This window comes from Adiantum capillus-veneris, chromosome 7 (genome assembly GCF_014529385.1).
Source record: "Adiantum capillus-veneris isolate H3 chromosome 7, ASM1452938v2, whole genome shotgun sequence".
NCBI classification, from domain to species: Eukaryota; Viridiplantae; Streptophyta; class Polypodiopsida; order Polypodiales; family Pteridaceae; genus Adiantum; species Adiantum capillus-veneris.
The window spans coordinates 51003070-51025619 of NC_140937.1; positions in this window are offsets into that span (position 1 = coordinate 51003070).

A 22550-nucleotide genomic window follows, 5' to 3' on the forward strand; every position below is an offset into this window, starting at 1 on the left:
TTATTTGTCATGTTGTTGTCGGTTTTGTCACAGTCTGCAGGAAAATCCAAACCCTATTTTAATGTATAAGAGAGAGAGAGAGAGAGAGAGAGAGAGAGAGAGAGAGAGAGAGAGCGAGAGAGAGAGAGATAGATAGATAGATAGATAGATAGAGAGAGAGAGAGAGAGAGAGAGAGAGAGAGAATTAATGTAGACCTTTGAGAAAGAGCCTTACGGGGCCACGAGCAGATGCACAGAGGGCAAGGAGACGTGGGAGTAAAGAACCTCACTTGTCGCGTCGTCGTCAAATTCGTCACCGTCTGTAGAAAAACCCAAACCTACTATAATATGCTAGAAGGTTTCAAAAGCATTAAAAAGGCTTTAATATCTTTTCCCACCAACCCTACCAAGGTTAGATTAGCAAACGCATATGTGTGGACCACAACTAATGGGTTTTCATAATGGTTTTAAAAAAGTGAAAAAAAACTTTTCACAAAAATCGGCATAACTTTCACAAACGGAATCCAATTGCAAAACTTTTTTATGAGTTTAAGGGGTCAAAAAATTTGACAAAATTAGGGGTGTATAGAACTAGTTTTTTTTAGAGTTACTGAGAAAAACAATACTCACAAGTTGGACATAGTTTTGACTTCCCTTTGTTGAAACCTCTTAGGATCAATGAGTCTTGCTTAATCAATTTTTTGGCACCTTTATGCATGTAAAATTGTCCTGCTACAACACATAAAACACCAGGACTATAATCACCAAGACTCGATTTACACATAAACAATTAAGACAAAAACCTCATTGTATTTTGAATGTCCATCAAAGCTCAATTGTCATAGCATACTCTTCACGGCCACCTATACTCAAACTAATGTCCTATCCTCAAAGAAAACTATATGACTAACTAGGATCGAACTTAAGTCTGAGCCACTCATGCAACTACTTTGAAGCCTCACCTTCTTGTAAGCTCTGACTCTTTAGATAGGTCATTCAAGGAAAATCAGGTTTGATGCAAAGCTCATCATTACTTTGGCTCCACCTTACAACTCTTTAAATGTATAATGCAACTCAAACTTCAATTTGAGTCTCCTTCCAAATTCAAAGCTACTTCAGCATAGCTTAGGTTTTTTCTCACACCTCTTGCTGATTGTAGATTTCTAGCACTTGAATGTACATCTATGCTCAAACTTGAGTTTGAGCCTTCTCCCAAATTCCATGGGAGCCTCCATGTAACTTGGGCTCCATCTTGAGACCCGTGTGACAAGTATAAATTTCTAACACTTGGTTGTACATTCTAGGCTCAATCGAGCCTCCTACCAAATTCCATGGTTGCCTCTATGTAACTTTGGATTCATCGTGAAACTCTTGTTAGCTAAGTATTTCTAGCACTTAGATGTACATCTAAGTGCTAGAAATACTCTAAGCTCAAATTTGAGTTTGATCCTCCTACCATTCTCCACGGGTTGATTCAATGTAACTTGGGCTCCATCTTACAACTCTTGCTAGCTATAGATTTCTAGCACACAGATGTACATCTAGGCTCCAACATCAATTCAAACATTCCACCAAAATCCATGGGTGACTCAGTGTAGACACTTAGATGTACATATGACACTTAGACAAAAGAGTCATCCTTTGGGCTAACAATAGATCTACAAAACTTGGTTATGGAGTAGTATTGTTGGTCCACCCATGAGGCTATAAATTGTATTGAACTAGGTGAGAGTAGCTTGGGGGTCATTGTGGAAGGGTCGATGCATCCACATTAAAGTTCTATTTCAAGTTTGAATTTGGTAAGCTTGCCTATTAGGCAGCTCGCATTTGAGAATGGTGAGCCCTTGATAAAAGACACAGGATCTTCTTCTGCCATTGAGGATATTCAAGATCCCCTCATGGAAGAAATGGGAGATTCCCTTGACAGCTTATATACTTCTAGTGATGAGTATGAAGATGATGGCATAGATAACAACAGTGAAACTAGTTTTGAAGGACCTATGATATTAGAGATGGGACAGGTAAGACAAGGAGTTATGTACATAGAGTCGGGCCTAGAAAAAAAGCAGGTATGCTCATGCATTCAACAAACAATGTGATGCTGCAAACATTCACAAAGTTGCAACAATTGATTCTTGTGAGATGCGATATTGTTAGAATGGAAACAGATCCAAAATCATGCAAGCGAGGGAAGACTTTTGCGGACAAAGCTACACTAGCCAATGCACATATGTGTTGGATTGTATGAGCATGGCTTATAGAAAAGGCCATACACACTCAACCGTAGTTGTGAAGACTGCCCTGTACTCAGCCTCACAACTCAAAGTGGCCACAGTAGGTTGCTTCTTGCTCAACCATGATATACATGACTGCCAAGCATGAAACAAAAACCACTTGTGGACACTCGCGTGTCAAAACAACCAGCCCAATGTGAGTCCGAAAAAGCATGTAAGTCTGGCGGCAATGATCCCCCCTTGGGATAAAACAAGCCAAGATGTAAAGTGCCACTAAGGTAGCGAAAAATCCTCTTGACAGCCTGCCAATGCTTAGACCCTGGGCTATGCATAAATTTGCTAACCTATGAGACTGCAAACTGGATATCTGGCCTCCCGTTGCATACATAAATGAGGTAGTCAACAGCAGTTTGGTAAAGAGTGACATCAGCAGGATCACCAGCATCATGTAGACTCAACTTCAAACCTGTTTCCATGGGAGTGGCAATAGGTTTGCAATCCTCAAGTCCAAACTTACATAGCAACATCTCTATGTAACTTTTCTAACACAAGGCAATACCACCATCATACTGCCTAAACTGTATACCCAAGTAATGATGCAACAGCCCCAAATCTTTCATCTTGAAAGTAGCATTCAAATCAGCCTTAAATTCAGCATTATGTCTCTCATTTGGTCCAGTGATCAGCAAATCATCGACATAAAGAACCACAATGAGAAGTACATCAACCTCACACTTTACATACAATGTGCTTTCTGTTGGACTGTTATAAAAGCCTCGTTTAACCAAATGAGTGTCAGCTTTCTCATACCAAGCACGAGGAGATTGCTTCAACCCATACAAAGCCTTCTTACATCTGCACACTTTGTCCTCTTGTCCTTTTATGACAAAACCGCGAGGCTGCGTTACATAAACTTCCTCAAATATGTCACCATTCAAGAAAGCAGTAACAATGTCTGATTGATGTACATCCCAACCAAAATGAGCTGGCAATGCACATAGAAAACGCACAGTAGTCATACGACAAGTGGGAGAAAAAGTCTCTTCATAATCTATGCCTTTTTGTTGTGCATAACCCTTTGCAACAAGTCGAGCCTTATGGCGATCGATCTCACCATCCGGCTTGCCTTTCAACTTGTAAACCCACTTCGTACCAATGGCCTTTTTGCCAGGAGGCAAAACAAATAAAGTCTATGTGTCATTTTCTATAAGTGCATCATATTCTGATTGCATAGCAGCCATCCAATTTTCTGAATTCTGTGCTTCATCAAAAGACAAAGGCTCCTCATCATGATGTAAGCTAGACACAGCCAAAGCATAACAATTTGATGCCTAAGATGCATGGCGAGAGCCTGAACGAGTACGACTAGACAAAGGTGCATCCAATTTACTATCACGCAAAGTGTGCACCAACCATTTTGGCATACCTCTAGCCTGCTCATTTTCAGCCCTTTGCTGATCAAGTACATCATTTACATCTACATCAGTAATAGACTGATCTGTAACATTTTCAAAAACCCCCATAGGCTGTACATTTGCCTCATTGGAAATTACATTCGTATTTCCACCACTGAAAAGAGGCAACAAAGTGTCATAAATGTCCTGTGAGCTTACATTATTGACTCTAGTACATGACAGCAAGGGCTGAACAAAATCTTTCACAAACACTACATCCCATGAAACCACAATACACTTTGTTTGCAGATGATATAACCTGTAACCTTTGCTTTGAGCACTATAACCAACAAAAATACATTTGACAACCTTATCATCTAATTTTTTGCGCTATGTTTGTGGCACCAAAGCATATGCCAAACAGCCAAAAACACGCGTGTGCTCAATAGAAGGCTTTCTATCATGCCATGATTCATATGGAGTAATAGAGTGCAAAGCTTTTGTAGAATACCTGTTAAGTACATAAGTGGCACACATGATGGCCTCAAGCGAAAAAGAATGCGGCAAAGCTTGACTATTGACCATACATCGTACCATTTCCGTAAGTGACCTATTTTTTCTCTCAGCAACACCATTTTGCTGGGGTGTATAAGGCACTGTACATTGGTGTTTTATCCCACGACTAGCCAGATATGCATTAAGTTCATGAGACATATACTCCCCCCCTCAATCAGAACGGAGGGTGCCCATAGTACATTTCGAGACATTTTCAGCCTTAGCCACAAATTATTTGAAGCACATAAAAACTTCGGACTTCGCTTTAAGCGGAAATAGCCATGCATGCATGGAGTAATCATCAATCAAAGTCACGAAGTAAAGGTAATTGCCCAAGGATAGAGTTTGCATGGGCCCACAAACATCACTATGCACAAGCTGCAACCTGCATGTGGCCCGCACTGAACCATCCTTTGGAAACTTAGAACGTTGCATCTTACCCAAAATACAGCCTTCACAAACATGTTTGACAGGTGCTTCAAGAGGCATTGTACATCTGTCATCCACAAATTTGACTACAAGTCCAATTCTAGCAAGTGCGGATAAAGACAAGAGATTCTTCTTGATCCCATGTACATAAAGTGCATCAACAAGTGTGAAGGAACTGCCATTTACAGCAGTAAGCACAATCTTTCCATGAGCCTATGCATCCTTTACATCCCAACAAGCTTGTTCTGTCGTAGGCAAAACAACTCTAATAGCAGCAAGACTTGCAACATCCTCAACATCGCCTACATCCTCAGAACCAGGACGTACATCAATGCCCTACACAATGTTCCAGACGCCCTTCGACACAAGAATATGTTGCATCATATAAGCCCACATAGGGTAGTTGTCCCCATCCAACCTGTCCTTAGTAGCAAACATCTTGAACACATCTGTGTTGTTGTCAGCCATGGTAAATGTTGCACCTGGTGTGAAAACTGCCCAAAAATAGGAGAAATGAAGCGAGAACAACACGTGCTATATAGCACAAACTGTAGAAGACTATGAGGAACCTATTATGCAAAAAATGGCACTGACAGAAATTCTGCACAAAATGACAAAATAGCCTGTGCATCACTGCCTGTAGTGGAAACGGAGGCCGAAATGAGCCCGAATCAAAAATCTGAGCAGACTAAGCTCTATGAGCTTTCCCAAATATTTTGTCGACCTGCGGAACGCTTGCCAAAGCTCATTGAAATCGAAGAAAGTGAGCAGGCGTGTGCTGGAGCAGCTGGCGACTAAGCCCGGGAGGACGCAACCTGCTCTGATATCAATTGTTGGAATTAGGGTTGCACAGAAACGCACACAGCTTGGAGAAGACAAAGGAATCTCAAGGCACACAATAGAGAGCGTGTTACTTAGTGTGCAATGGAAAGATAGATAGCCCTAGAGTGATGGGTGTATATACAATGCTCGGGGGGAAAAACCTCCTAAAGAGGAAAAAAATGCCCCGGCAGTCCTAGTGTGCTCACACACATCACTACCACATGTATATGGTAACACCTATCACTGTTGGTTGCAGAGGGGTATTTGACACAGTGCAGCTTGGATTTATTATGGTTTGATCACACTCATGAAGACATTAATGCATTGGTCAGTCGCTTTTTTGAGAAGCTTAGAAAACAAGCCATTTTTACATTTCCACATTTGTGAAGATCTTCAATGAGTGTGTTGGCATGCATCCAACACCTTTTCTTCTACAAAAGGTGGCAGACTTTAAAGGATTTGTAAAGGGGTTCTTACAAGATGGAGCTGATAGCTTAGTGGGTCATTCAAAGCCCTTGCAATTTAGATTCTATATGAGTGATGGAATACCTTTGATGCAATCCAAAGTACACCCTAAAAATTTTAGTTGGTTACCCGAAAATGGTATAGAGTTATGGAAGAGAAAGGACCAAGGAGGAGCCAAGCTTCCTAAAGGTGTTCCAAAAGTATTACCACCCTTTGAATATGTTAAAGATAGTGAGAAAGTTATGGAAGGACTAAAGAAGTATGTTATTTAGTGGAAAGAGCACTTGCAAGAGAACGGAGACAAAAGTGAGTATGCTAAGTGGATCAACCCAGTTCTCATGTACTAGGAGAATCTCATGCAAGCTATGCAAAACCTTGGAGAAAGTGAAAAAAAATTCTTTGATGACTTCTGGCCAAGGAGTATATGTGAGCAAGATCATCCTCTTGATGTTCCATTGGAAGATAGTCTAGATGAAGTATTTGATGTAATCAAGGGCCACTATTGTGGTCCAATGCGCAACAAACATGCTAAGGAGTTCAACCCAACTCTTGATGTGGTAAAGGGAGACTTTGTACTTGTGCAACCTTGTGATAAAAGTTACCCAGTTTGGTTAGGAGTGACAACGACACATATTGATCAGAACAATGAGTCGGCAACCTACCTTCAAGTCAAGATACAATACTGGGCACCAATTTCAAAGAAGAAGAATGCAAGTGATGTGGAGGTTTACAAGGATTGTTGGAACAAGTATTGGAGAGAGAACATCAATGATCCTCAACGCTGGGAAGACACTAGTTGCATCATTTGGGAATGGAAGCCCAAGGGTGGACGAATTCCTGAAAGAATTAAGATTCCAAAGGCAATAATCCTCAAGGCCAAAGAGAGTAAGTTGAAACTTGATGAACATGAGGCACCATCAAATGTCAATGCAAATGGGGAGGAATGATTGCTTAGCATTGGCCTTTCACCTTTGTAATCTTCTAGCAATGGTTCAAATTTGTCCACCCATAGCTAGAGTCATTATACACATTGATATTGGCATTCCACCTTTGTAATCTTCAAGAAATCTCATTCAATATGAATGGTGTTTTTTTCAATTTAGTCACCCAAGTTTGTCTTGCAACCTACATTTTAATTGTTTTATCAATGAAGCATGTGTGGCAAGAAAATTTTCTTTTGGGTGCATGAGCATGTGTGTGTGTGTGTGTGTGTGTGTGTGTGTGTGTGTGTGTGTGTGTGTGTGTGTGTGTGTGTGTGTGTGTGTGTGTAGCTGTTTAAATCTTAACTAATAAGACACAATTGAATTTTTACATTCAAAAGATAGCTGGCCAAGGAACAATGAGCAAATAAGTACAAAAATAACTCAGTATCAGAATTATTTAGGTACAATGATTGTAGGAAAGAGATCCTCTTTCAGTTAGACCAGTAGTAAAAGAACTTCCCCGTTCTTTAGTGAGTACATTTAAGTAAGGTTGCTTGCCAAAGAAAATAAAACCCTCCAAGATAGGATAGAGTCCTTACCTGCATCCATCCAAACAAGACAACAATTCAGTTAGCCTTGGATGTGTTTTACAGGTACCAATGGACCCTATCAGTTGTTATCCATGTCCATCTTACAGATTTTATTTACTTTAGACAAGCTAGGTTATTTTTTAGAACTTGTATGACAGCAGTCTTTTACTTATTACATCAAAAAATGAGTGTTACCTTCTACCTTTTATACTGAGCTATGAAGCCCATCAAGAATCCATATATCAATTTAATCATCGTGAGATCTATTTTTTACACCATAGCTTGGTAGCTATGCTTTGCAATAGTAACCATATACTTACCTTCAGGAGTAACAATCTCAAGGTGTCATTGGTATTCCTTTACGCACCGAGAGGTCAAGAACGACTTAAATTGTGTAAGATGCCCAATGGTATCAAAAAATGTATAATCTCCCAAAAAATGAAAGTATGACCAATCAAGAGAGTATCAAAAAACTCCATCTATACTAAGAAGACTCATGGATTACCAATCATAGCTTTTTTCCAAAGCCGAAAGAAACAGCTGTATACTTAACTTCAAAATTCCAAGCTATCACGGACTGTAGTATCCAGCCTGTTTTGAGTATGATGCCTTAAAGTTTCAATAGTCATGGGTACTTAAAAAATACCCCATCCCCTTATCTGATATGAAGTTCAAAAAAACCAACAATTTTTGAATCCTTCCAGTCATGCTCCCTCCTCCCTTAAAAAAAAAAAAAAAACAAAACCACATTGAATATCCAAGAGATTAGGTTATGACCAGGGCAACCCATAAGCTAACACATCTGTATCGACAATTTACTAGGTAGGTATGATAACCGGTTATTGAAAATACCAACCCTTAGCTGCTAGCGTAGAGCCTGTTAGAAACACTCAATCCTTGCCAGTGTTCGACAGAAGTCATTTACACTCAATTCTTGCCAGTGTTCGACAAAAGTCATTTACCAAATGTAAAATAAGGTCAAGACCCAAGCCAACTATGCTATGGCTCAACACAGTTTATTTATAGTGTAAAAAGCAGCCCTTATCGGCTTGTTCAGAGCAACACTATACTTGACACACTCCAGTGGAAAACTGCCAGTTGGTTATGATAACCATTAGTGAAAACAACCCTTAGCTGCAAGCAGAGAGCCAATACCTACTTGCAAGAAGAACCTCAGTCCGCCCCAGTGTTTCAACAAAAACAGTTACCCACACGAGGTCTCAAGACCCCACCCAGTCATGCACAACAGTTTGTTTAAAGAGGATCATTTTAATGTAACAAGCAACCCTCAGCGGTTTAAGTACAACCACCTGCAACAAATTTATGCTTAGTTCATGCATGTCTTTAACAGAGACCATCTCCCCATTAAATGCAAATCGAGGTCTCAAGACCTAAGCCATCCATGCCATGGCGCAACTATTTGTTTATGATTATGACTAATATATAATGTAAAACAGACGGCTCCAATCTCAACCATGAATAGCATTACAAAGAACAAACCAAAAACCGGATTTAGCAGTAAGGTAGAATATAACACTGGTGTTGCTTGAGCTGCAAACTCCATTTCTTTAGCAAGTTCAAACAGTGACAAAAATAAGCAGAAAAAAACCTAATCCAAGGTGTGCCCTCACCTCTGTTTAAATATGTAGGAGTGCACATTTCCAGAGAGGTGGAGATGAATGCGCCTGGCCGCCCCTCACTGTGAGAATCCCACATTCGGCCCGCAATTGCCATCACCTAGGAAGTCCATGGTTTGAGAGTAGAAGAGAGTAGACTGGGCTGCCTAACCCTTATAATGATATCAAAATATTCACGCTTCGATTATGCAAGGGCTTAGCCCCACTATAAGGAAAGTATGGCAGAGCAAAGAAAGCTCTATAGTCCCAGTAGGGGGGAAAAAACCGAAGTGGGGGAAGATTAAAAAACCAGTACTTTAGTGTTTGTGTGTGTGTGTGTGTGTGTGTGTGTGTGTGTGTGTGTGTGTGTGTGTGTGTGTGTGTGTGTGTGTGTGTGTGTGAACATTCATGTGCAAAACACTCTAGTGTATAGTACGGTTGTTGAAAACGTACCATATTGGATATTGTAGACTTATAAGCATCCACTAAACATTGTATCACGGTTTTCATATGTGAAACAACCTAGCACAGTACCTTACCTCAAGTCCATGAGACACAAAGAATCATCCCAAATCTATGAATTTTTCCCTATTTTCCTAAATATGTGTAAAGTACATGTTTTTTCAATAACAAAGTTTAAAAACTATTCATCAAAATGCCTTTATTTGCTTGTTTTTGGGCTTTGGTAGGGGAAGTGTCAAAATAAACTATTTAAATAAGGGCTTAAAAAACAAGGATATAATTGGCTCAATATTGACAAGTATTGAAGCACATGTGCAACGTGAAAGCCTTAGGATTATCCATGAGGGAGAGTCGGTGGCTTCTTTGGTCACAACTTTTGTCATTTTTTGGATGTTCGTTGTCTAATGGAGATTAGAATGGAGTGAGCTTTTTGAAGGAGCTTTTTTGGATATTGCCTAGATGCTATATTTTATAAAAAATGCACGCTCATGAGATGATTGGAGTGAGCTTTTGGTAGAGAGATTTTTTATTGTTATCCATCTCTCTCTCTCTCTCTCTCTCTCTCTCTCTAGTGCAGTTGTTTTTGACCTAGTAGACATTAGGTCCCTCTTTTGATCATAACTTCTTCATCCGAAATCTATTTTGGGTAATTCATAGCCTCATTCAAGTGAAGAGGTTTGGGGAAGTTGACTCTTATCTCTTATTTTACACATAATGTCTTCTGGAACTTGCAAGGGTTCTTTTTCTTCAACAAGGTCCACAAAAATTGTAGAAAATGATTGACTGAATGTTACTCTCCAAAGCCATCATGTATCGCATAAAGAGTTTTACACTTGGCCAATGGACCCCATAATGAGATCATCAGACCTTATGGATTGACCTTACATGTGAAGAAACAGCTAAGCATGATAATCTCAGCCAAAAGGTAGAGAAGTTATCTCTTTGTATGGATTTCAAACGGGCACAAATGTAACCGAAATGGTTGAGGCATTGATTCAAAAAAAGAAAAAAACATGGGAAGTCAAACATCAAATTTTTCAAGTCCAAGAAAAGGCATGCACATATGGAAGATTTTGGAGAAACTTGAAGGGCAAGTGGGTTGAGAGTTTTGGTAACTTGAGCCTTATGGATACGTACAAACATTGCAGACAACTATATGAGCAACCAAATGCTTGAAAGATGTCATTTTATGGTTCACTCCTAGGCGGCGGGCTCGAAAAGTTAGCCACTTGCAAAGTGAGAGATCTTCAAGATATTAAGCCAAAAATGATTAAATGGACGGGAGATTTTACACATGTGTGGATTTGTGATATGTTAACCCTTGCACTTCAACGTGGTATGCATTGTGATTGGAGCACTAATTGGGTCAAGCATTTGCATAAATTAGGGGATGTAAAGAATGTAAACAAATACATGACTGTAATAATTGGGTCTTTTATGGCAAAGTTGTTTGGGTGCATAATGGAGATAAAATTGAGTGATGGGCTGAGGAGAATGGCAAGTGTGCAAAAGGACAAGCAAGTTTTTGTCGATGCCATAGCACCATTGATCATCTTGTCACTCTTTGTGTTCTCATGGAGGAAAATCGTTTGAACAGCAAGCGATTGTATTGGTGCTTTGTGGACTTCAAGAAAGCCTTTGATACGATTACACATATCAATTTGTGGAGAAGGATGGAAGAACTCCAAGTGCTAAGTGAGTTTATTCTTGCAATTTCTCAAATCTATGAGAAGGTCATGTGTCTTTTGCGCATGGGAAGAGGAATTTCAAAAAAATTGCAAGCACTATTGGGGTTAGACAAGGATGTCCGTTGTCACCAACTCTCTTTGGTCCATTCATCGATCAATTGAAACAAATGGTACTTGAATTTATGGAAGAAAAAGGCATTGAGAAGGTCATTATTTGCAATGCGGTAATCATGATTTTGTTGTATGCGGATGATGTAATGCTTCTAGCACATACTTTAGAGGATGCACAAAAGCTTATGGTTGTCCTTGAGAACTTTTTCTCGCATAGTGGACTGATTGTAAACGATTCCAAAACGAATATTATGCTTGTGAAAACCAACCATAAGGAGATGCCATGCATTGTGTACAACAATGAGACACTTGAAGTTACTGAGAGCTTTAAGTACCTTGTCCTTGAGGTTCTGGCCAATCACAAGTGGCATGAATGTGCTATGCATCATTATGAATCCGGGAAGAGAGGGTACTACACAACTCTCATCCCCACAATTTTGGAGCATTGAGAATCACTCATCAGCCGTACAAATACTACATCACATGTAGTTTTGGTCCCATAAGTCATATTTCACCTCCGAGGATGATAATAACTCTCTCTCTCTCTCTCTCTCTCTCAAGCTCAATCAAGTGGGCACCAAACGCCCACTCGAGTTTAAGCTTGAGAGAGAGAGAGAGAGAGAGAGAGAGAGAGAGAGAGAGAGAGAGAGAGAGAGAGATACATACATACATATATATATATATATATATATATATATATATATATATATATATATATATATATATATATATATATATATATATAGAGAGAGAGAGAGAGAGAGAGAGAGAGAGAGGGAGATAGATAGATAGATTTTATTATCATCCTCAAAGGTCAAATATGACCTATAAGACCAAAGTTACATGTGATGTAGTATTTATGGAGCTGATAAGTTGATTCTCAATGCTTCAAAATTGTGGTGATGAGAGTCACAATGGAGAACCCACACTATGGTTGGGAGAGAAAAATGTGTAGGTCTAAGTCATGGCTAAAAATGTTAAAGAAGCAAGTTTAGATGTGATCAAAAGCTGAGTACTCTAGTAGTGTGTGGTACTCAAACTCTCCAACTTGCAGTGATCATAATGTGCACAATGGATTTGACTCTTCGCCATCACTTCCACTCCCTGTCTCACATTGAAGGGAGTGGGAGCTAAGCCAAATTCTTGCGATAGTGCGTATCGTTGACAAGGGTATAGGATCAAGCAGATAAGCGTGAGTACAATTTCCTCTTTCAACCAAGAACGTGGTTTTGTAGCTAGGGGCAATATGAGTGGTGTAATGTATGAAGCCTAACCCTCCAAATTTCTCCCAAGAAATAATACATTGGTGTTGTAGAAAAGCTTCATTCACTTGGGAGTCGATTGAGGCATCATGTAGCAAGTGTAATGCATCCCATCTCCCATACCACTTCTTTATGTCTTGCATCCATCCCGTACTCAAGATATTGCTTTTATGCATCTTTTGAACTTTTTTGTTTGCTTCCCATGCAATTGTAGAAAGTTGATGTGAGGGGTTTTGACACTTTCATCTTTATCATGTACTCCACAACCCTTTACATGTCCATAACCTCAAGTCAAAGAGATCACGACACAATAAGTAGGAGCATGTATGATGTTTATGTCTTAACTTGGAGAAAGTTTGGAAATTCTCAAACTCTTTCCAAGTGGATTTTGAGATGCTCTCGCCTCACACCAACTCCATAAAGAAGAACCAGTGTCACCAATGTGTCAAAAAGGTACTTCTTGAGGGTCCAACATTTGCTATTTTCTCAAATGCATAGTACGCTCTTTTTTTGGCTTCTAAACAATGTATAGCACATTCATGCCACTTGTGATTAGTCAGAACCTCAAGGCCAAGGTACTTAAAGCTCTCAACAACTTCAAGTGTCTCATTGTTGCACACAATGCATGGCTTTTCCTTATGGTTTATATTCACAAGCATAACCTTTGTTTTGGATTCATTCACAATCAGCCCACTATGCAAGTAAAAGTTCTCAAGGACAACCATAAGCTTTTATGCATCCTTTAAAGTGTGTGCTCGAAGCATTACATCATCCACATACAAAAAAAGCATGATTATTGTAGTGTTGGTTACAGCAGACATCCTTGTTTAACCCCAATACTGGTTGCAATTTTTTTAAAAATTCCTCTTTACATGGGCAATTGACAAATAACCTTCTCATAGATTTGAGAAACTGAAAGCGTAAACTCAACTGGAACTTCCTTCTCCACAAATTGTTACGTGGAATCATATCAACAGCTTTATTAAAGTCCACAAAGCAACAATAAAATTGCTAGCCTGTCAACTGACTCTCCTCCATGAGAAGAGGAAGAGTAACAAGATGTCAATAGTGCTATGGTGTCGACGAAAACCCACGTCCTTTTGTACACTTGCCATTCTTATCAACCCCATCACTCAATTTTATCTCCATTATGCACCCAAATAACTTTGTCAGAAGAGGCCCAATCATTATAGTCCGGTCGTTATTTACATTCTTTACATCCCCCGTTTATTGAAGGACTTGACCCAATTAGTGCTCCAATCACAAGGCATACCATGGTGAAGTTCAAAGCTGAACATATCACAAATCCACTCATGTGGAAATCTCTCGTCCATTTAATGATTCTAGCTTGATATCAACCTTGAAGATCTCTTGCATGCCAACTTTTTGAGCCCGTTGCACACATCCTTAATAGTAAAAGAAGAGGGCATACATGGGAGTGAACCATAAAATGTCATCTTTTCAGTATTCGTTTGCTCATATAGTTGCCTACAATGTGTGTACATATCTATAAATCCAAAAATTTATTGAAATTCTCAACCCGCGCCCTTCAATTTTCTCCAAAATCTTCCACATGCACGTGCCTTTTCTTGAACTTGAAAAAATCAATGCTTCACTTTCCATCTACTTTTCTTCTTTTGAATTAATGTCTTGTATGTATACAAATGACTTTGATAGTTGTCTTTGTCCATAGTTGCATCTAGCTTTATCAAGGACTTTTAAGCATCTTGACATTCTTAATAAACCACCTTTTGTGTGATCTATCTTTGTTGCTACCAAGGGCATGCTTTATGGCAAAGCATTCTTTAGCACAAGAACAAACAACTTTCTTGAAATCTTTCCATTAGTTTCCAATTGTGTGTTCTATTGAAGCTTTGTCATCCATAACTTTTTCTTAACCATTTCAATATTCATTGGTGACAAATTGAAGTCCATACAAAGAAATTACTTCTCTTCCCTTTTGTTGAGATTATCATGCTTAGTTGTTTCTCCACATGTAAGGTCAATACTTATTGTTTAATGGTTTGAATTCAAGGTCTATCGGGCTCTTTCTCGTCCATTGAAGTATGATCATACAAGTGAACTTCATCCAACTCTCTTAAAATGTATGGCATATCAAATTGTTGAGTATCACATTGCAATGTTTTTGTACAAGCATTTATATCTTCAAAGAAAATAACATCACCTTTACCTTTAAGATAAACAATGTCCTCCTCCAAATTGACAAATGGCTGATCTATATCTAAAAGGGGGAATCATGATGAGGAACAGAGAAAACAGTTCCAAAATTGGGTGCTCTTTTTTGTGTCATAATTCAGCCATACATATTGATACAAAATCCTCCAATCCTTTCTTAATCATACATGCTTTCTTTTTTGCTCCCTTCGTTGCTTGCAATTCTTTGACCACATCAATGAATGTACATTGTAATCCTTCAACCTGTTAATCCCTTGTGTATCATGCTCTCAAGTTTCATCAAGAAGTACAACATTGGCTTTGCTCGTTAGTTCATCTATGTCAACCCTCCCCCCCCATTTCATGGGTATCCATTGCAATTCCAAAAGCACACTTTCAATTGTAACTCTACCTCATAAGTCGTGCATCCCTATTTGCTCAAGGGATTTGCCTCCTATTTGGGCATGTTTTCTGAGAGAGAGAGAGAGAGAGAGAGAGAGAGAGAGAGAGAGAGAGAGAGAGAGAGAGAGAGAGAGAGGTATATATAAAGGGGATGATAGAGGAAGAGTCAGAGGTAGAGGTAGAGAGAGCGAGAGGGATTAAGAGAGGTAGAGTGTTGTCACCCACGCCAACACTACCACTACCAGTAGGTGCAAGAATCAAACAGCTAGCCTCAAGCAACCCCCCAACCAATGCATCACGATCACTCAAAAAAAAAAAGAGGAGGGGCAACGACTGCAAATCTCTCTCTCTCTCTCTCTCTCTCTCTCTCTCTCTCTCTCTCTCTCTCTCAACTTAGCTGCAGCATGCAATGGCAACCTCCCAAGCAAATACGTGGGTGCCATGCATACAATAGCCCTCCAATCTTCTCACATCAGCAACAACCCATTCTTTTTCTCGAACGTTTGCTAATTGCACTAAGTGATTCTTCTCTCTCCGTCGTTTTTCCAATGAAAACATTTGGCCTTACACTCTCTATCTATCCCTCTCTCTTGTAGAACATGCGGCCGACAGGACTCTCTCTCTCTCTCTCTCTCTCTCTCTCACACACACACACACACACACACACACACACACACACAAGGGTGGAAAAAATGGAAGGAGAGGAAGGACTGGAGCTCTGTGAACCTCTTCTGGCGAAGAAGATTGTTGATGTGGTTGCAAAGGACGAGCAAGAAGAAGAAGAAAAAGAAGAGAAACTCTCTTAAACTGGCTGGCAAAGTTGTGCATTAGCAACCAATATTATCGCAAAATGGATTGGCACCACTTTTCTCACCTCTAGGCTATATCCTTGGCAGCACATGTATGCTTACTGCTCTAGGAAGAAAGACCCACTGTCCCGCAAACTTGTATTTATAGGTTAGCTTGACTTGCCCCTCGCTAGAAAAGGGCCTTGTTATGTTCAGTGTGATGGCCACGATCATAACTGCCGAAACTCTCCCATCATCTCTTCATTTGTGATATTGCTCTATATAGCACTATACACAATGGGGGTGGGAACTCTTTAATTAGCTCCCAATGCGGTCTCGCTTGGGGCCAACAGATTTGACTCACCAAACCAAACATCAACTTTTATCACCATAAGCATAGCTACTTATAGCATGGGATATATGTTCTCTACAAATGTTATATCATATATAGAAAAACGAAGAGCAATGGAGACTTGGGTTTTGGCTTTCTAAAAGACGCGGCATTCTCATCCTGATAATGTTGCTTGGGAGGACACCAACAATGGGGCAACACAAGCCAAGCAAACACCACTTCTTCAACATTACTCAATCAAATATTATGTGCTACCATGAAAAATCATAAATGGAGTAAAGTAGTCTCTACAAAATCATCGGCAATCAATTTTTGTCAAAGAATGACTGACATCAGATGTCTAGACAAAGCTAAAGAAATATCGTGATTGTGCACAATCGTAGTTCCTTTGGCATTGACCTATCTTGAAGCTCGAACACCCAAGTCAGAATCACAGCTTTGACAAGCCTCTCACAAAGCCTCACCTACGTTTTTCTTCCGATTCAAGTGTAGGTTATTCATGATTTAAACATGGCCAACATAAATAACTTATCAATACTCCGTATTTTGCATCAAGTCTTCACGTTCACTCTCACTTAGATCTTGCTCTGTGCTAGCAAATCTAACCTGTAATCACGCAGCATGACCATGCTAGACACCTTATATTCATAAGAAGATCGATATAGAAGGCATGCGTGAGGATATTTTTTAGGAGAATTTCCACAAAAGGCAAGGAAGGCAGAATCCTTTATGGAGCTATAAAACCATCTTACCATGATTGGCATCTGGATCGCGATTATCTATGCCGTTTCTTACATCATGCACTTCCTCTGCACCCATGTTGAAGACTCGGAGCTCACATTAGACTTCTAATCTATGTCTCCTTGTGATTCAAATTTCTTTACATTGTTAAGTAAAAATTCTAGAAATTTCATCGTGCTAGGTTTTCTCAAATTTAAGTTTTCTTTTTACAAGTAGAGATTATTTTGAGTTCAAGCATAATTCCTTTTATTTAAGTTTACATTTAGTTTATGTGTCAAATTGAAGAGCATGGGTATCCAAGCAATTTATTTACTGACGTACTAAGAATGCCAGCAATTACTATTGAGAAAAATTATTCAAAAAATTGGATGGCTAATTTGTGTGATACCTAACCTTAATACCTCTCGTTATCATCTTCACTTTATATGAAACAAGATTCATAGATGGAGCGTTACTATTTCCATTCTAGTGATTCACTAGTCATTCCCACCGTCAAAGGATATTTTTTCAGGCGTCTGTAACCGTTTGGCTTTCTAACCTTAGTTAAAATAGGCCTAAAAATCCCCCATGAACAATCAAACTCAATGTTTAGTCTTTTATACAATTGGATCACTGTAGAGGCTAAGTGGCACTACTATTTTTTTGACATAAATTGATTTCTCTTAAACAAGATGGCGTTTTGTTTTATTTCATAGCCAGTTATTGGCACAAAATTGACACATTTTGGATATGTTAGCTATACTTTGGTCCGAGTTTGATAATTGCAGCTCTCTCCTACTTGTACCTCTCTCCGCACACACACATTGATACATACTTCCTCAGCTGCAAAATATCCTCCATGTACGTACATCAAATATCTCAATCCTCTTTTCATATTTTTCTTATCTAGGTTTTCATGTGAGCTATGAACCCAACCATCTCTCATGTTGTGGCTTATGCTTATACTATGATGATTTGGCATTAAGATATACAACTACTCACATGATCTAAGGTGCTTTGAGATAGTGAAAAACACATTATAAGTTCTTTGGTACTCAAACATACTCAAATTTTGTGTCAATCAATTTAGTAAATGTTTTATCTTTTATGCCTTGCCTAGTCCATTAGTCACGTGCACACAGATTCGTTGATTTAGGAAGCATCTAAATGCTCATCCTAGTATAGGTTTGTCAATCTAGGCAACATCAGTTATTTGTGCAAATCCGCTGATTTAGGCAACATGGAGTGCAGATTTGTCGATCTAAGCAGTGCACCAACTGTTAAGAAAATAACACGTAGCTAAATAAATTTTTGAGTAGATTACTTAATGGAGAGAGATAGATTTCACACACAAGAGATTTTAGAGTAGAGAGAGAGAGAGAGAGAGAGAGAGAGAGAGAGAGAGAGAGAGAGAGAGTACACACGATATACGTGGTTCACCCAATGTGGGCTACGTCCACGGGAAAGCAGCCACTCAATGGCTTTAGCACTTCAAAAGAAGAAGTAGTTTACAAAGGGATTAAACCCTTGATAGAGCTCCCGCCTTGCTTCACTCTCACCACCTCACACTCACCTTGTTGCATCAACTTCACACTATGAAATGTGTGTAGAAATGGCCTCCTTTTATAGGCCAAAATGGCTGTCCTCTCTTATGAGAGACAGCCATGTGTAGCCGCCTTTGTGCGAATAAGTCCAAATCGGACCCTCCAATCCGCCCATGTGTGGCCGCCCTTGAGAAGACAAGTCCGCTTTTGAATTCGGCCACCGGCCACCGGCCATTGACTTCCGACCACCGGCCATTAGCCATTGACTACCGGCCACCGGCCAACCGACCGGTTGTTTTCCGACCACTTTCCGTGCGCCGGCCGACCATAATATTCCGGCGAAAAAAAAAAGTCTCGAGGGCCTCCGCCCCCAAGGCCTCTAAAGTTGCCCCTAATTCTTGTCCATGAAAATTTTGGTTTCCGATGAGTGATTTTCCTTCACGCACGATGGCTTCTCCTCATAATGGGGGCCTTACAAATGTGCGCTTTTACCACAGAAAATTACAAGGGTAAATCAGACTCCATACTTAACAATCTCCCACTTGGAGACTGATCTCCAAACCAAACCTGTGACTGCTTGAATGCCGATTGAAGATGAGCAAAAGCTCAACTTCTCCTTGTTGACCACCTTTGTAAACATGTCTGCAGGATTTTCACTTGTATGCACCTTTCCTAGCTTTAGCTGTCCCTCTTCCAAAAGAGTGCGTATGAAGTGATATCTCACCTCAATGTGCTTTGTCCTTGAATGAAAGGCTGAGTTCTTTGCAAGATGGATAGCGCTTTGGCTATCACTGTACAAGACACAATTGTCTTGTTTGAATCCAAGCTCTTCTAAGAATCTGTGAAGCCACATAATTTCTTTGCTTGCCTCCGTCATTGCTACAATCTTTGTCACCTGCCATATCTGCATCAGCATACCCTTCTAGAAAAATATCAGTTCCTCCAAAATACAAAGCATTTGTTGTTGTCCCTTTTAGATACCTAAGTATCCACTTCACAGCTTGCCAATGCTCTTTACCTGGGTTGTCCATGAACCTACTCACAACTCCCACTGCATGTGCAATGTCTGGCCTTGTCCAGACCATAGCATAAATTAGAGAACCTACCGCTGCAGCATATGGAACTTTAGACATATAGGCTATCTCCTCTTGTGTCTTTGGACACATATCCTTCGTTAGTTTAAAATGACCAGCCAAAGGTGTAGAAACTGGTTTTGCATTTTGCATTGCAAACCTTTCTAGTACCTTCTTGATGTAATCTTCTTGAGATAGCTTTATTGTCTTCTTCGTCCTGTCCCTTGATATTTTCATACCAAGTATCCTCTTTGCAACACCTAAATCTTTCATTGAAAAAGATTTGGACAGCTCCTTGATGTCCTGCATGTTAGCACTTGCAATCAACATGTCATCAACATACAACATTAGGATGATGAATTTCCCATCTCCCAAATTCTTCATGTAGACGCAGTGATCCGAGTTGCATCTTGTGAATCCATGATCCAACATCCATCGATCAAACTTCAAGTACCATTGTTTTGATGCTTGCTTTAAACCATACAAGCTCTTCTTTAATCTGCAAACCATTTTCTCCTTACCTTTTACTTCATACCCCTTTGGTTGAAGCATGTAGATTTCCTCCTCTAAGTCACCGTGAGGGAATGCCGTATTTACATCCATTTGCTCGAGATTTAGATCATGAGCAGCCACAAGGCTTAAGACAAGCCTAATTGAGTTCATTTTTACAACAGGAGAAAATATTTCCTTGAAGTCAATACCTTCCTTTTGAGAAAAACCTTTTACCACAAGCCTAGACTTGTACCTTTTCTTCCCACCTTCTTCTTCCTTCAGCTTGTACACCCATTTGTTTTGATGTGCCCGCTTACCTTTAGGCAACTCAACCAACTCCCATGTTTGGTTGCGATGTAGTGAGTCCATCTCCACTTGCATGCTCTTCGTCCATTCTTCTTTGGATTCATGTTGCATAGCTTCTTCGTATGATTCCGGCTCTCCAGAATCTGAGATCAAGAGATGGTTGAAGGAAGGAACAAACCTTTCTGGAGGTCTACTTGCTCTTGTAGATCTTCGGGGAATAGGTTGAGGCTGCTCATTTGGTTGACGTTGTTGCACATTGTCACCGTTTGCAGTCCTTGATTCTTCACCGTCCTCAAGCTCCATGTACTCATCACCTGTTTCTTTTGTTTGTTTTCTTTCCAAGTAATCTTTGTACATATTTTGTTCGTTAAAAATTACATCCCTACTCCTTAAGATTTTACCATCTTCAGGATTCCATAGGCGATACCCAAAGTCTCCTTCTCCATAGCCAATGAAGAAACACTTTTTGGACTTTGCATCTAACTTTGATCTTAGGCTTCTATCTATGTGCATGAAAGCCTCACACCCAAACACTTTGAAAAATGCATAATTCACCGGTTTACCTGTCCATGCCTCTTCAAGAACTCCCCCATCCAATGCCGTTGAGGGTGACCGATTGATTAAGTACACAGACGTACTTACAGATTCCGCCCAAAGCTCAAGCGGTAGGCCTGCATGTAGCCGCATGCTTCGTGCTCGTTCCATGATTGTCATGTTCATCCTTTCCGAAATCCCATTTTTTTGAGGTGTCCTTGGGGTTGTCCTTTGCCTCCGAATGCCATTGCTAGCACAAAAGCTTTCAAAAGCTTGGCTGCGATATTCGCCTCCATTGTCGGATCTGAGACATTTAACCTTGGTACCTGTTTCATTCTCCACAAAGGCTTTCCACCTTTGAAATATGGAAAATACATCGAATTTATTCTTCATGACATAAACCCATGTTTTTCTAGTCGCATCGTCTATGAATGTTACATAGTACAATGAGCCACCAAGTGATGGTGTACTTGCAGGACCCCAAACATCAGAATGAACCAACTCAAGTTTTTTATTTTTTCTTTCATTTCCTGATTTTTGAAATTTTACCCTCTTTTGTTTACCATAAACACAATCTTCACAGAACTCTAAGTCCACTTCTTTCAAACCTGGTAGAAGCTTCTTTGTTTGAAGGATTTGCATTCCTTTGGCACTCATATGCCCAAGTCGGTAGTGCCACACCGCACTATCAACTTCTGTAGTCGCTACACAAGCTGAAGGTTGCGTGCTAACAGTACACAAGTAAAGTGTACCGACTTTTTCTCCCTTGGCAACCACCAAAGATCCCTTTGAGATCTTCCACCGTTTGTTTCCGAATGCAATGTTGTGACCTTCATCGTCCAATTGTCCTGTAGAGATCAAATTTTTGCGAAGAGAAGGAACATGCCTAACATCTTTAAGCTTCGATTCATTTCCGTTAGCAGTTTTGACAGAAACTATACCTTTGCCGACAATCTCACAAGCTTCATCATCTCCCAAGTATACATACCCAAAATTACCTTTGGTGTAGTCTTGGAAATGTTGCTTGTGTGGTGTCGCATGGAATGAAGCCCCGGAATCTACTATCCAGGAATTAGACACATTGTCTAATGAGAGAATTAGAGCATCTTGCTCTACTTTACCTGCCACATTGGCCTCCGATGTTGGCTTGTTGTCTTGAGACTCTGTCTCCTTCTTCTTCTTGGACCAGCAATCCTTCTTGACGTGGCCCTTCTTCCCGCAGTTCAAACATTCAAGAACTGACTTTGTGTGTGACTTGCTCCACCTTGAGTGATCACGACCCTTTTGGTTTTTGAACCTCTCCTTAGGCCTTCCTCTTGTTTCCACTGATAGTGCAGCACTTGATGATTCTCCTGTGCTTCTCCTTCGCATTTCCTCGCTTAGGAGAACACCCACAACATCATCAAACTTAAGAGTATTTGTGCCAGAGATATAATTACTTACAACCATCACAAGGCTGTCCCAACTATCCGGTAGAGATGATAGTATAAGGAGAGCTCGCACTTCGTCATCGAAATTGATTTTCACTGATCGAAGTTGACTTATGTTTGTGTTAAAGTCATTTAGGTGTTCTGCAACTGAATCATTCTCTGCCATCTTTAGATTGAACAAGCGCTTCATAAGAAATACCTTAT